The sequence below is a fragment of the Chiloscyllium punctatum genome, chromosome 9 (assembly GCF_047496795.1).
Source record: "Chiloscyllium punctatum isolate Juve2018m chromosome 9, sChiPun1.3, whole genome shotgun sequence".
NCBI classification, from domain to species: Eukaryota; Metazoa; Chordata; class Chondrichthyes; order Orectolobiformes; family Hemiscylliidae; genus Chiloscyllium; species Chiloscyllium punctatum.
In genome coordinates, this window is record NC_092747.1 from 99199622 (window position 1) to 99212855 (window position 13234).

At 39.7% G+C, this 13234-nt stretch overlaps 1 protein-coding gene across 6 annotated transcripts in view; it reads right to left on the minus strand.

Annotated features, from left to right (window-relative positions):
* The window catches only part of LOC140481559 (LIM domain only protein 7-like), a 234504-nt gene that overhangs the window by 95842 nt on the left and 125428 nt on the right, over positions 1-13234 (minus strand). The window lies entirely within an intron of this gene.

Consider the following 13234-nt stretch of genomic DNA (forward strand, 5'->3'; position numbering starts at 1 on the left):
TGAACAGCACGCAATATTTATTTTTCTAACTCTGCATGGGAAGCCATGTTCTCTGGTTGCAGGCCATAGATACATCAAAAAATAATCAAAACAACATTGTGTTCTGAATCAGTCTTTGCACAATTGAAGAACTCAGTAGCTGAATCATTTTAATTGTTCCTTGCTAACGTTAGCCTGCTTTCACAAACTTTCAGGAACATGTGGTTCATGGGTCAAAAACTGCTTACCAATTAAATCATTCACACCCATGCAATAAAATGCATTTATTGTAAGTAGATAGGAGACACTCCCCTCTGAATAATTTCAGGAATCATACAAGGCTATACAGTTTTTGCAATATTGGCAGTAACCTTTCCAATGGCTAACTCAGTTTGTAATTAAATTATTCTTATATATTAAAAGGCACATTACTTCTGCCTCTGTTCTCCATGTTCAAATTGGAGGGAGTTAATGTCGGAAGAATCAGGAGAAGTGTGGGTCCACAAATTTGAGGTCTGCCTTCAGGTGCAAGGCAGGCTGTCAAAATGGAAAATATCTTTGTAATATAACCCAACTAATTAGACAACCTGACAAAGGAGCAGCTCTCCAAAAGCTAGTGCTTCTAAATAAACCTGTTGGAATATAACCTGGTGTTGTATGATTGTTAACTTTGTCCACCCCAGTCCAACACTGGCACCTCTAAATCACAACAAATTAAGTCATTTCAGAGTTCAAATGTTAAATGCATGTTCACGTTGCCTCAATTATTAAATTAGATTTTGTATCAATTTTGCTTGCACCTTTGATTGGTCTTTCTCTTGGAGCATTGCAGATAAATTGACATGCTTGGACATTCTGGACTGTTATTATTGGGCAATTTTAAGCTAACTTGCTGGTTAGGAAACAAATAGAACAAAGTACAAGGTTGGTTTTCACACCGTACCCAGCAGATATGAGAGCCTCATATTTGAGTCACTGGAATTTTAACTCGCGAGACTTCAACTGATGACCATGACTTAGTGAGATTTGAATATGCATGTCCATTAGGGAATTTTAATTCACTTAACTAAATAAATCTGGCTCATAATGATGATGCTAAGGAAGCAACTCAAATGGTCATAAAAATCTACTTCATTAATGCCCCATATTACAGATTACTCATAATTACCCAAATAAATGGCCCAAATAGTGTTCGAAGAAATGCCAAACAAACCTTCACCTCCAAGGAAAATTGGAGTTGGGCAATAAATGCTGGAATTGACTGGGACATGCACATCCCTGAAATTAATTCGACAAAATTCGAATTTGACTGAATTTTTCTCTTCATTGTCCCAATTCCAAAAAGTGGAATCTAGGAGCCAAAAAGCAGCAAGATTAACGTTCTAAAGATTTAAGCTTACATAGAAAGGTGGGGATAGATATATAAAACTGCAAAGAGAGAAAAGGAAAGAAAATTAAATTTGCCTTTGTTAAGGCAATCTCCAACTTAATATGAACAATGTGTAATGGGTTTGTTGGAAAATTTCAGACGGCTACATAGAACCAGAAGGTCACTTCTTGCTATGCGCAGAGCTTTGCTTATGTCTATTCAAAATTATCCCATTCTCTCTCAGTGCCTTGAGTGTCCTTTTTGTCTTGACAACATAGTCAGTTTTCCCTTAAAAGATGCAATGGCGCTAGTTTCAAGCAAATAATCTTTAGCAAGACATACCAGGTCACAACAAACCTTTGTTGAACGAGAAATGGTCCTTGCTCCCTTTGCAATGATTTTTAAATGGTGGCCTCACCACTAAGTCACCAAGCAGAAGAAATAGTTGTGTTGTTTACAATCAAGAAACCCTTTAAAAATGCTCAAAAAATGTCTCTTCCTTGGCTTTCTCAATTGTTTAATAGATCAAATCATTCAACTATATTACCTCATTTCTACACCATCCTGAATGAACTGATGTTATCAAATACTTGATAACTTCAATGTCTTCTATAATATGGCACCCAAATTATAATATTGCTCTAACTGGGGCATAATCCATGTTTCTTTTACAAATTCAATTTTTTTTAGCTAGTGTGTGCTTGGAAGAGCTGCTCAAAATTACAGAGCTTACATTTATTCATACAAATTCACTCATTCAGGAAGGTGCACGAGTCAACTGTTCAAATCACATCTGCCACTTGTCTGTTCTACTCACAATCCTTTTCTATTGCACCAGCCTAAATATAGGATGGCTATTGTAATTTGAGGTACATCTTCGGTTGCAATATTTTGTAAGCACAAAAAAAAAAGGTCAGCTTGTACTCAAAAACAAAATAAAATTAGTTTGATTCTCTGTATGGGCTAAAGCATTGAGAATGGACTGTTCCAAATTGCAAATCTAAAAAAGGCTGCTAATACTATTTTCTCTGCACTTGCTCTATTTTCCCAAAACAGATGGCATCTGAAACAGTAAGCTATACACGTCTCACACATTTCTCTCCTCTCTGCATTCCAGATGAAAAGAATATTTACACTAATGGTCAGGACAGGCCGACCACAAATTCTCCCTTTTTAAATCCTTGGTGATCTGTTGTTTCTGCCCTTCCTATTCCACGCCTTCAAAACAAAATAACTTTCTTCTCTTGTCACTAAAGTAGCCTGTGTTTTCTGCCACTGTTGCAGGTTTCCTCTAATTCAACACATGCTACAGCCTGACAGAAGGGATGAAGGGAGATACATCATGAGGTGTATCTCACTATTTTGCAGAACAATTATTATTCCAATTTTTCCCCTTCTTTGCCACAGAACTCTGCACTTTCGGGTATAGTTCCTTCTGTAGGCTACCAATTTACATGAAAACTGAAACTGAAATACTTCATGGAAACCAGTGGTGAGAAATGAAAGCAATTGTGTCATGAAGACAAGTTTGAGTAGAAAGTCAATGAGTTTTTTTTTTGTTAGTACGATTGCCAACCACAAAATCTCAAAATAGCTGATTTGAAACTACAGGTGGGACTTAATGCCCTCCCTCAGATACTTCCTCATTCCATCCCAATCAAATCCTGTCAGGAAGATTCTTGTCCAGAGTTCCTTTTCAATTTATAATTTAATCCCTGAAGTGGATAATTAATACCCCCACAGGGAATACAAAAAACAATTCTCTGCGAGATGGCTAGCAAATTCCAAGTGAGGTGGGGTTCCCTCATTCAGAAGCACTTAATGCTTGATTGAGACTGGTACACAGATAGGAAAGGTACAAAAGGATATGGACCAAATGCCAGCAAATGGAACTAGTTCAGTTTCAGAAACCGGGTTGCCAAAAACAAGTTGGGCCGAAGGGTCTGTTTCCATGTCGTTTCACTCTAGGACAGCTCGGCTTCTTCCCTTGCACCCAAAACCCCTATCTCTCAATTCTTCCTCCCACTTTCACTCCTCTATATTCAAATCAGATTGGGATCCTAGGCTTTGGGACGGTGTTGTGCTGACAGTAGGCAGTGATGACGGGTTTCCACAGGCAGGACATTGGGCCTCGTGTCTTTGATCCCAGTTAAGACCCAGTGCAATCCAACAAAGTGCCTTTGCACTCAATGTGACTTTACCCGGAGGTGGTGATATGAATTTCTTGCAGGACTAGGAAACCCTCTTTGGCTCCATTAACAACCACTTGATTTTTAGTACATGTGGCAAAAGTATCCTTTCAAATCCCAATGGTCAAAAGAAAGTTTTAGTTGGCATATTCAACCTGACAAATGTTCACTGCATAATACCTGTATTGCGATTTAGCAGGACTGAGATTCACCTATGTACATGGGGATCGGTGGTCAAAGAAATGAACTTGACCAATCAGGAAATAGCTTTCAGAATTCTCAGGTGAGATAGTAATAGAGCTTTGACCCATACTTTGCTCACGTGAGCAATGTGCAATCTTGCTTTGGCAGTTAAAATAACCAGGAACACGCAACCTGACCAACATAGCCTTGTCAATGATAATTCTACTTCTGTCCAAAACAAAAGCATTAATTCAGCATATTTGTGATTCGTAGGCAATGGTCGTACCATGACTAATTAACAGCCAATAAAGTTAATTCATAGTGTTCCACATCATCTAAATCCTCACTTATTAGGGTCTCCAATCTGTTCTTCCATTCAATCATCTTGTCTTTCTCCCCAGAGTTATTACTGTATTACCTGACTTGAAGTGCTCATGGGAGCTAAATTCCCTTTCCATATCACATGTTAAAAGATTTTTTTGAACAATTTTGTTCTGCACCTCACCAGACTACAGATGACCATCTTTCTCCTCCAGATACTTTGTGCCCCTTGTTTAAAAATGAACCCCAAACTTTGCAGGGATATGAAATGTACACCACATTTTTCCATCACTTTTGAAAGCAATCGACAGATCATTAGACCAAGGCACACAGCTTAAGCCCCTCGTGGGGATAATTTACTATAGCAGTACACAGAAATAAAGAAACAGAAGATCTTAAAACAAAGTACATGTGCAAAGATTGGTATTACTGTACAAGGAGTTAATGTTCTTTTTTCACAAAGTTGCTTTTTTAAGCAACATTCTTGGAAGGAGGTCTGATCTTTATACAGCTTCTTGGGACTCAGTTGTTGAAATTGATCTGATGCCCCAAGTACTCTTAAACCACCTTCAAAGTTAGAGACTAAACTCTCGGGTAAATGAAAAACAAAATAAATAGAGACAACAGAAGACAGTCTAGTTAATCACTGCACTGTCAGGAAATTGGGTAGTGTACAAATTAACTAATCACACAGTCTGAACAACTCTAGCCTTACTGAGGTGGTTTGTTGAGAATCCAACTTTTGAAGCAGGGAGCACTCTTCATCAGAAACCTGCAATCAGTGATCCAGGTGGAACGGAGTGTAAGTGCAGTGATGCAACAACTCTCAACCAAATTGATTTTCTTAACAACCCAATGCAACTGAGAAACAGGGACACAGTGAATGAGTAAAATTGTCAGGAAACGGCATTGAAACTTAACAGACTAAGATAAGAGCTTATGAAACCACAAAGTATATATGCATTACAATGATACTAAAAAAAATTGTAGCTTGCGACTAGATTTCGAGAGAAGTCATCTCAGTAAGAGCACTGTGCAAGCAGAAAGGCTCAACAAAAAAGTGAGAGCAACCCAGTGATCTTTTTTCACATTTGTAAATAAATATGGAGTAAAATGTAATTCCTACAATATACAGTCAACCATAAACGATTCATCTCATTATGTAGTACTAACAAGAGCATTTTATGTGTTACAGTCAAAAGTTCTTACATTATTTAAGCCTTAAAACAGGAAATCCATTCATGACGACCTTTGGACACTGCCACTGGCATATTTGAGCTCTATGCCAAGGGAGGTGGTAGAAGCAGAGACAATAGCAGTGTTTAAGACAGACACAAACAGACAGGGAAAGAGGGACATGTCGGCAGATCGGAATAGTTTAGAATGGTATCATGGACAGCACAGGTACGGTGGACCAAAGGGCTGGTTTCTGTACTGTATTGTTCTATGATTTCTGGCATAACAAAAGGAACTTGGTTGTACTGAACACAATAGATGAGTCTGTTGGTTGGGGGGGGGGGGGGGGGGGGGGGGTGGAATCTCTTATGATACAATGACAGTGTCCCTACCACTGAACATGGAGGCCCAGGATCATATCCCACTTGCTCCAGAGGTGTGTAGTAACAGCTCTGAACTGGTTGATTAGAAAATATCACCATGCGTTTTGACAAGTTAAAGCGGGACAAGTAGTTATTATTAACACAATTTGCTTATCAAGACCAACAGATCCATGTCAGATGCTATACCACTTGCCCTTCACACCTCCCTAAAACATCCTGACACCAAGAACAGCTAAATAAAGAATCCTACTCATTGACTACAGTTCAGCCTTCAACATTATCATCCCTGGCTTCGTCCAGAGGCTCACTGAAGATGTTGCATAGTATGATGATGAAACATCTGAAAATGAACCTTCTAGCTCAGCAAGCAAACCTACACCCAGAACCTCAACCTGAGCTATAAATCTTCTCAAAGCTTGCTAACTATTATCCCCTCAAGACTGATTACTAAATTTAGTGATCTCGGACTAAGCCTCACTCTCTGCAACTGGATCCTCAGTTTCCTGACCCACAGGCCACAATAAGTTAAGATTGGGGACAATATTTCATCCTCACTCTCACTCATCAATGGAGCCCCCCCCCCCCCCCCCCCCCCCCGCCAGGGGTGCATACTCAGCCCTCTACTGTACTCACTGTATACCCATGACTGCATTGCTAAATACCAGATTAATGCCATTTACAAGTTCACTGATGACACCACCATAGTCGGTCAAATCTCAAATGGCGATGAAACAAACTACAGACGGGAGATGGAAGACCTGGAAAAATGTTGCATTGAGAACAACCTTGCACTCAGTGCCAGCAAAACCAAGGCACTCACTATTGACTTGTGGTGGGATGTTACTCATGCCCCCCTACACATTAACAGCACAGAGATGAAATGAGTGGAGTGTGTCAAGCTCCTGGGAATGTCATCCACAAGCTTTCTTGGATTCTTCATGTGGACGCACTGGTTACAAAGGCCCAACAATGTCTCCTCTTCCTCAGGCAGCTGAGGAAATTTGGCATGATGGCAAATACCCTTGCCAACTTTTATAGGGGTGCCAGAGAGCATTCTGTCTACATGTACCACTACCTGGTATGCCAACTGTACCACTCAAGACCAGAGAAGTTTACAGAGAGAGTGGTGAACTTGGCCCAGACAATCACAAAGGCCAATCTCCCATCTATAGAATCCACCTACCAGGCCCGCTGTCAAGGAAAGGCCACCAGCATTCTCAAAGATGCATCCCACCCTGGCAATGTTTTTCTACAACCTCTACCATCAGGGAGAAGGTACTGAAGCCTGAACATACGCAGCAGCCAGTTTCGCAAAAGTTTCTGCCCACTGTTGTTAGGGTACTGAATGGACTCTCAAACTCAAACATTCGCTTGTACCTGTGTTTTTGTTTTTGCCACTCTTTACCTACTATCTATGCCACATAACGACGTGATTTGCCTGTATTGCTCGCAAGACAAAGCTTTTCACTGTGTGTCTCCGTACACATGACAATAAATTCAATTCAAAAGCATTTACAATGCAACCGCTCAATATTTCAGTAACACTAAAAATAAATCTTCATCACATCCTAGTCTCTCTCAACGATTGTCAGAGAATGACAGCATCAGCAAAGGGTACACAATCTTCAAAAGCTTGACAGGGATAGCAGATGACAAATACCATAGAATCAGAGAATCCCTACAGTGTTGATTCAGGTCATTCAGCCCATTGAGTCCACACTGCTCCTCCGAACAGCATCCCATCCAGATCCATGCCATCCCTCTAACACTGCATTTACCACAGCTCACCCACCTAGCCTACATATCCCTGACACTATAGGCAACTTAACATGGCCAATCCACCTAACCTACCCATCTTTTGACTTGGGAGGAAACAGGAGCAAACTCCACTCAGACAGTCATCCAAGGGTGGAATCAAAGTCAGCTCTCTGACACTATGAGGCAGCAGTGCCATCCTATCACTGATAAAATTGACAATTAGAAACAATGGTTGGATAAGTTGTACCTATAAGGGAGCATAAACAGTTCAGGAGCACTAAGAAAATCCCAGATTCTTTTATAGCTCAATCCTTGTCCCAAAGACTTGGCTCCCCCCGTCCATTACCTATTTTTGAACTTAAGAGTATGTGTTTCATTTATCTCAGAGTTAGATTTATGGCTAGAAGCGATGATGAAAGCTTTTATCCTCTTTATTCCATTAAGATTTTAGATTTTAAAAATGCAGAGGTAATCTCTGCACACTGCCAGTAAATGCAGTTAACTGCAGTAAAAAGAATACAGGTCACCACAGGAATGAGAGGTTGAGCACACCCTCCTCCAGAGGCTGTGACTGATTGTGCATGGGCATCCCACGCATAGAGACCCGTGATGATTGCTTTGATTTAAGGAACAGCATGTTCCTTCACCCACCTCCCTGAAAATGAAGTCAGATCAATGTATCCTTATCAATGTATAAATCATTCAGCACTTAAACAGCAAGGAGACAACCTATGAATTGCCCATTTCCACAAGGTAAACATTCCACCATTGCGTCATTCCACCATCATCCGCTTGAAAACAGTTCAGCGTCAACCTCCTTGCGAGTTAGGATCTAGTGCTATTTACATGTTAATTGCTAATTAAACATTTTAGACCAAGCACTCCACTATGCGAGGACCAGATTTATGTTCATGCATCACATTCAATCACTCCAGATCTGAAAGTAGAGTCTTGTGCTCCAAGTAGTAAATTATTCTTGGAAATTTTCTACAATTTAACATGCAAAAAGCTTCTTTCATACTTTTCCTCAGTCAACTTACCTGCCTTTCTCTCAATCAAAATACGTTTTTGCTTCCCTTTCATCTCTTTCTGTACTTTATTCATTGCTAATTTACTTGATTGCCTTCTCCACTTTGTGTCCATCTGAATTATCAGTTTCATTAACTAAGAATTCATCCCAAGTCCCCAGTGGTCCATCCTATTTCTGCCCTTTTTTCAGCGAGCAATTTCAACAAACTGCATGGAAAAAATACTTGGAGCAGGAGAAGTCTGACTAAATACATGCATTAGTGTCCATGCAAGTTTTCCTTTTTTAATGCATCTTCCAGCTTCTGTGAATAGCTTTCATTTGAACCAGAGCCAATTACTGTGACAGGCTGTTTGGTCCACGACTCTACAGTGGGGGTGGGGATTCTTATTTCTAAAGTTAAGCAATTCAATAATTCTCCATTTGTGTCTCTATGTGTTATGTTGACCGTCCAAAACGAATTGCAGAGCTTGGGCAAGGCCTTCAGGTTATAACACCTAAAATCACAGAAGAGTTGTTTGCAGAACACAGCCCAAGGGGTTGAAGTGACATTCCTGTGAGCCATGAAACATTTTGACTCCCATTTGCGTGCTATGAAGGTAGACTCTTCTTTGGAGGAAAGTGCATTAGTCACAACTAATTGGCAGAATCTCAACTGCTGGAGGACAGTTCCCAAAAAAGGCAATTCATCAAGTGAATGCCCAACCCAAGCTGACATTTCCACAAAGGAGTGTCAAATAAGTCAAATTCTTGTTTCCACTTCCATCACTCATTGTTCAGACTAGTTTCATTGGAAATAATAGCATTGAAAAAAACATTTTCCTGCTTAAAATTGCAAAATAGATGATACAAAAATGAACATTTCATTAGGTATTCTTCAGAAAATGACAATTATTGACCTCACCATCATTGGAAACAATCACACCCAAGCATTCCTCCCTGTCTCGATTTCTCAGATTTTGCCTATCTTTCTGAAAACGCAACTTTATTCTCTGCAATGTGGCCCCTGCTGCAATATTGACATGGCTCCTATCAATATCACAATGAAGAATCTGAGAGACTTTGACAAAGGTAAAATTCTTACCTTTCTTGACCCACCAGCAGAGCTTTTACATGACTATCCACTCGTTTGACCGCCAATAAATTTCCACCAGACTGTGGATGGTATGGCACTCAATAAATCTACTGTTATCTATCCAGTCATAGCCAGAGAACTACCCACACAGCAATTTGACATCTTGCACCATGATTTCTGACAGCCTTCAAGGATTTAGCCTTCATCATCTGATTCCTGACATTCTATTTCTCAAAGATGTCATCCAAAAACATCGCCAGTTTTTAAACTGAGCCAAGGTCATCTGGTTCTACCCCACCATCAACTCTTCAAAACTGTGACTACTTTTCCAATACCCAGTGGTGGGATATCCTGCAGTGGATCAGCACAAATGTCCTCCAGTTAAATACTGGGATAAGTGAAACCAGACTTTGAGCCTGCAAGAATCTCTTCACTCATGGTAATGACTCCACCCTTCTCCCTCACAGCTGTGTGGGGTATAACCAAACTTAGCATAATATTTGACATTCATATGAACTTCTGACAACAGAGTCCTGCCTTTTTGATCTCCATGCCATTACTCAAACTGACCCCTGCTTTACCTTGCCTGATGTTGAAATCTTTACCTATGCTTTTGTTACTTCTCAGCCTGACTATCCCAATGCATTCCTTGGTAACTACAAACAACCCCACTCCTCTTATTTGCACTAAGTCTCAGTCATTCATCACTCGTGCTTGTTGAGTTCTGAGAGATCCTGGTTAAGCAAAACGTCTGTTTTAAAAATTACATTTTTGTTTTTAAATCTTGCTCTCCTTATCTTCATAATCTCCTCAGCTCATAACTCTCCACATAAATGAGTTGTTGCTATGTACAGATCGTGAAATTGTGAGGACAAAGGCTAAAAACATGATGGAATATAAAATTGCATGACGCAGTACCACTGGTATGAGCGATTGAGAAATAGGGAGAGGCAGTATCAGTACTTGTCTTGTCAATACAGAGCAGACTGATTAGACAATGGCATTTGGCTACTCCACCCTCTAACCGATTAATTGGTTAGGTATTGAGAATACCCATAGCACTTGCATCAGCTGCAACAGAATGAATATATAGTTGTACTCAGTTATACTTTGCCACCTCAAGAGCACATGCTTTGCCATAAATATAACCTGAAGGAGGGGTGAGTTTGGAGAATCTGCAATGGAACAAAACAAACGAGTAAAACAAGGCACAGAATGACTACCTTATGATGATTGCAAAGTACTCAACATGCAAAGGATAATTGTTTCATATCCAGCACAACTTGCCAGGAGTAAATAAAGGTACTTGATCTTGCACAATCATGATTTTCAGATCAGTTAAATAGGTGGATTAGAAAACATTCCTGCTTTGCATGCATGTAGGTAAATCTCAACAACAAAAGGGACACTTCACTAACTCACCCCTATCATTGATTAAGAGCATAAAATATTTAGGTACATTGCTTTAGTGTCCAACTCCATGTAATCCATTCCAACCCGTGCACCCCTTCGTGTATCTATCCTCTTCAGCCTTACATTACCCAAATCTAATCTCCTGTAGTCCCACCTATTACCTCCTCCAGCACTGCCCATCTCTAATCTCCTCTGGTGCCTGCACCCCTCCCCATCTCTGTAATCTCCTCCAGCCCCTGCAACACCATCACTGTTAGCATCTCCAGTCCCTTTCCCCTCTACCTCTACCCTCTTCCAGTATCTGCATCTATCCCTGTCCCTAATCTCGATCAGCTCTTTTAGCCCTAGCTATTACTATAACCTGCAGCAGGTGGACTGCAGCGATTCAAGATGGCAACTCACGACCATATCTTCTCAAGGGCAGCTAGGGGCAGGCAATAAATGCTGGCCAGCCAGTGATGCCCAAGTACCATGAGTGAAATGGTAATGTCCTACTAATAGCAGTAGGATAAATGACCAATAAACCTGCTGATCCTAATATCTTCTCCTCTACTTCAACATTAAAAAAAAAATCACACTGGAAGTGCACCTTGGAACTTGTAGAAGTGCAATACAAGTAGCAGTTGGTGGTTGAGGGAAGAATTGTAGACCACAGCACCAGGATAATTTCCTGTACTTCGAATACTGATAATGATACATGATACCTCAACATAACATCTTAGGTAAATGCTCAATTTGCTGAAAATAGCATTTGATTCCCATGCACGTCTGATCGAATTGAAATGTAAATTATACTTGTGTAACAGCTGCTTGGTAAAACATCAGTTGAAAGGAGTGCCTCCTATTGATCCAATGCATATATTCGCATGAGAGCAATATTAGTCATGGCAAAGGGTTAATGGCTTCATTTTTTCTCACTTTCTATTGCAGACCCAAACAGCTGGGCAAACCTGTTCAGCTGCCTTCACTCGTGGGTGTCAAAAGCAGGTTATGCAACTTGAAAACACCTGCCATGCTCCATGTCCAAAAACAAGATTTCAATCTTTTTACATCCAGGGAAAGATATCACAAGCTATAATCAAAAGCCTTATAGGTGGGAAGCAACAAAGAAAATAATTTTTGCATTCTGGTTTGGATATGAGAATTCTCAAAATTAAAAAACTTCAGGAAGGGAAGAAAGCAGTAATTTTTGGTTGGAGTATCTATTTACTGCTGAAGAAAGCATTAGCCTCAGATTGTTGTGAAAAACTGTTAAACCTTTTCTAAAAACAAATAATCAATATGACCTCCCTCTCTGGTTGCTCATTGTGGTATCTTAACTTAAAATGATACTTAAAAGATCAGAGGAGAACCATAGTAAATAGCTGAATAGCAAGGGGAAATAATCCAAGATAATCTCAGCAACCAAACCCAGGAAACTGGACAAAGCCTGAAGGGGAGACTGGTTAGCTAAGGGAACCCTGCACTTAACAACTGTCAAGTTGGTCTAGACTTTGTTATGTAAGTTACATCACCACTTGGAGAGATGAATTAATACAGCATAATCATTCCAACAAAGAAATCATTATTCTCAAACTAGGAAAGTAAACAATTTTCTAAAAATTAATTTTTTTTAACCTCTTGCTTCCTTTATTATAAAGGAAAAGTGAACAAACTTAAAACAGGGCAAACAAGAAATCCTCCCCTTACCTTTCTTCCCCCTTCAATTCATACAGTGGGAATAGAATTGTTTATAACTGAAATGCTGTTTAATTAAAGACCATCTAACTTGAGAATATCTGGCATAGAAATTCAAAACTTCGTCAGAGCTTTTCATTTCATACTCTCGATGCAAATCTAGTGTGTAATCACGCCCCTGTCAACTTTCCAGATCTATGCAAAGCCTGTATCATTAAAAAGATCTGTTGGGTAATAGCTCTCTCTCATATGTACAGAAAACATATAATCATCTTCAAAATTACTGCTATGCTGTCACTTTAACTAACAGCATAAATTTCAGAGATGAACTATATTCTGTACTTTGGAAAACAAAATCCATCATTTGGTAAGCCACTTTGATGACAGAATGAATATTTGAACATAAAAGGAGAAAAGCTCACCCAGCAAATATATGCCGTGTTTGCATCTAGTGAAATTCACTCACGAAAAGGTAGGTGTTTGAATGAGGATAACTCATCGAACAATATTTACTTGCATTTACATTCAATTCACAGACTTGGGCATGCATTGTTGTGATTCTGGCTTCAACCAGCACCAGCTCAAGATATCTTCTAATTTATTAAGAAGGAGTAATTTCTCTGTTTAAGGAAAACACCAACAAGTCTTAGCATAACAGCTAAGTAAAGCTTGAGGTGCTGTCAG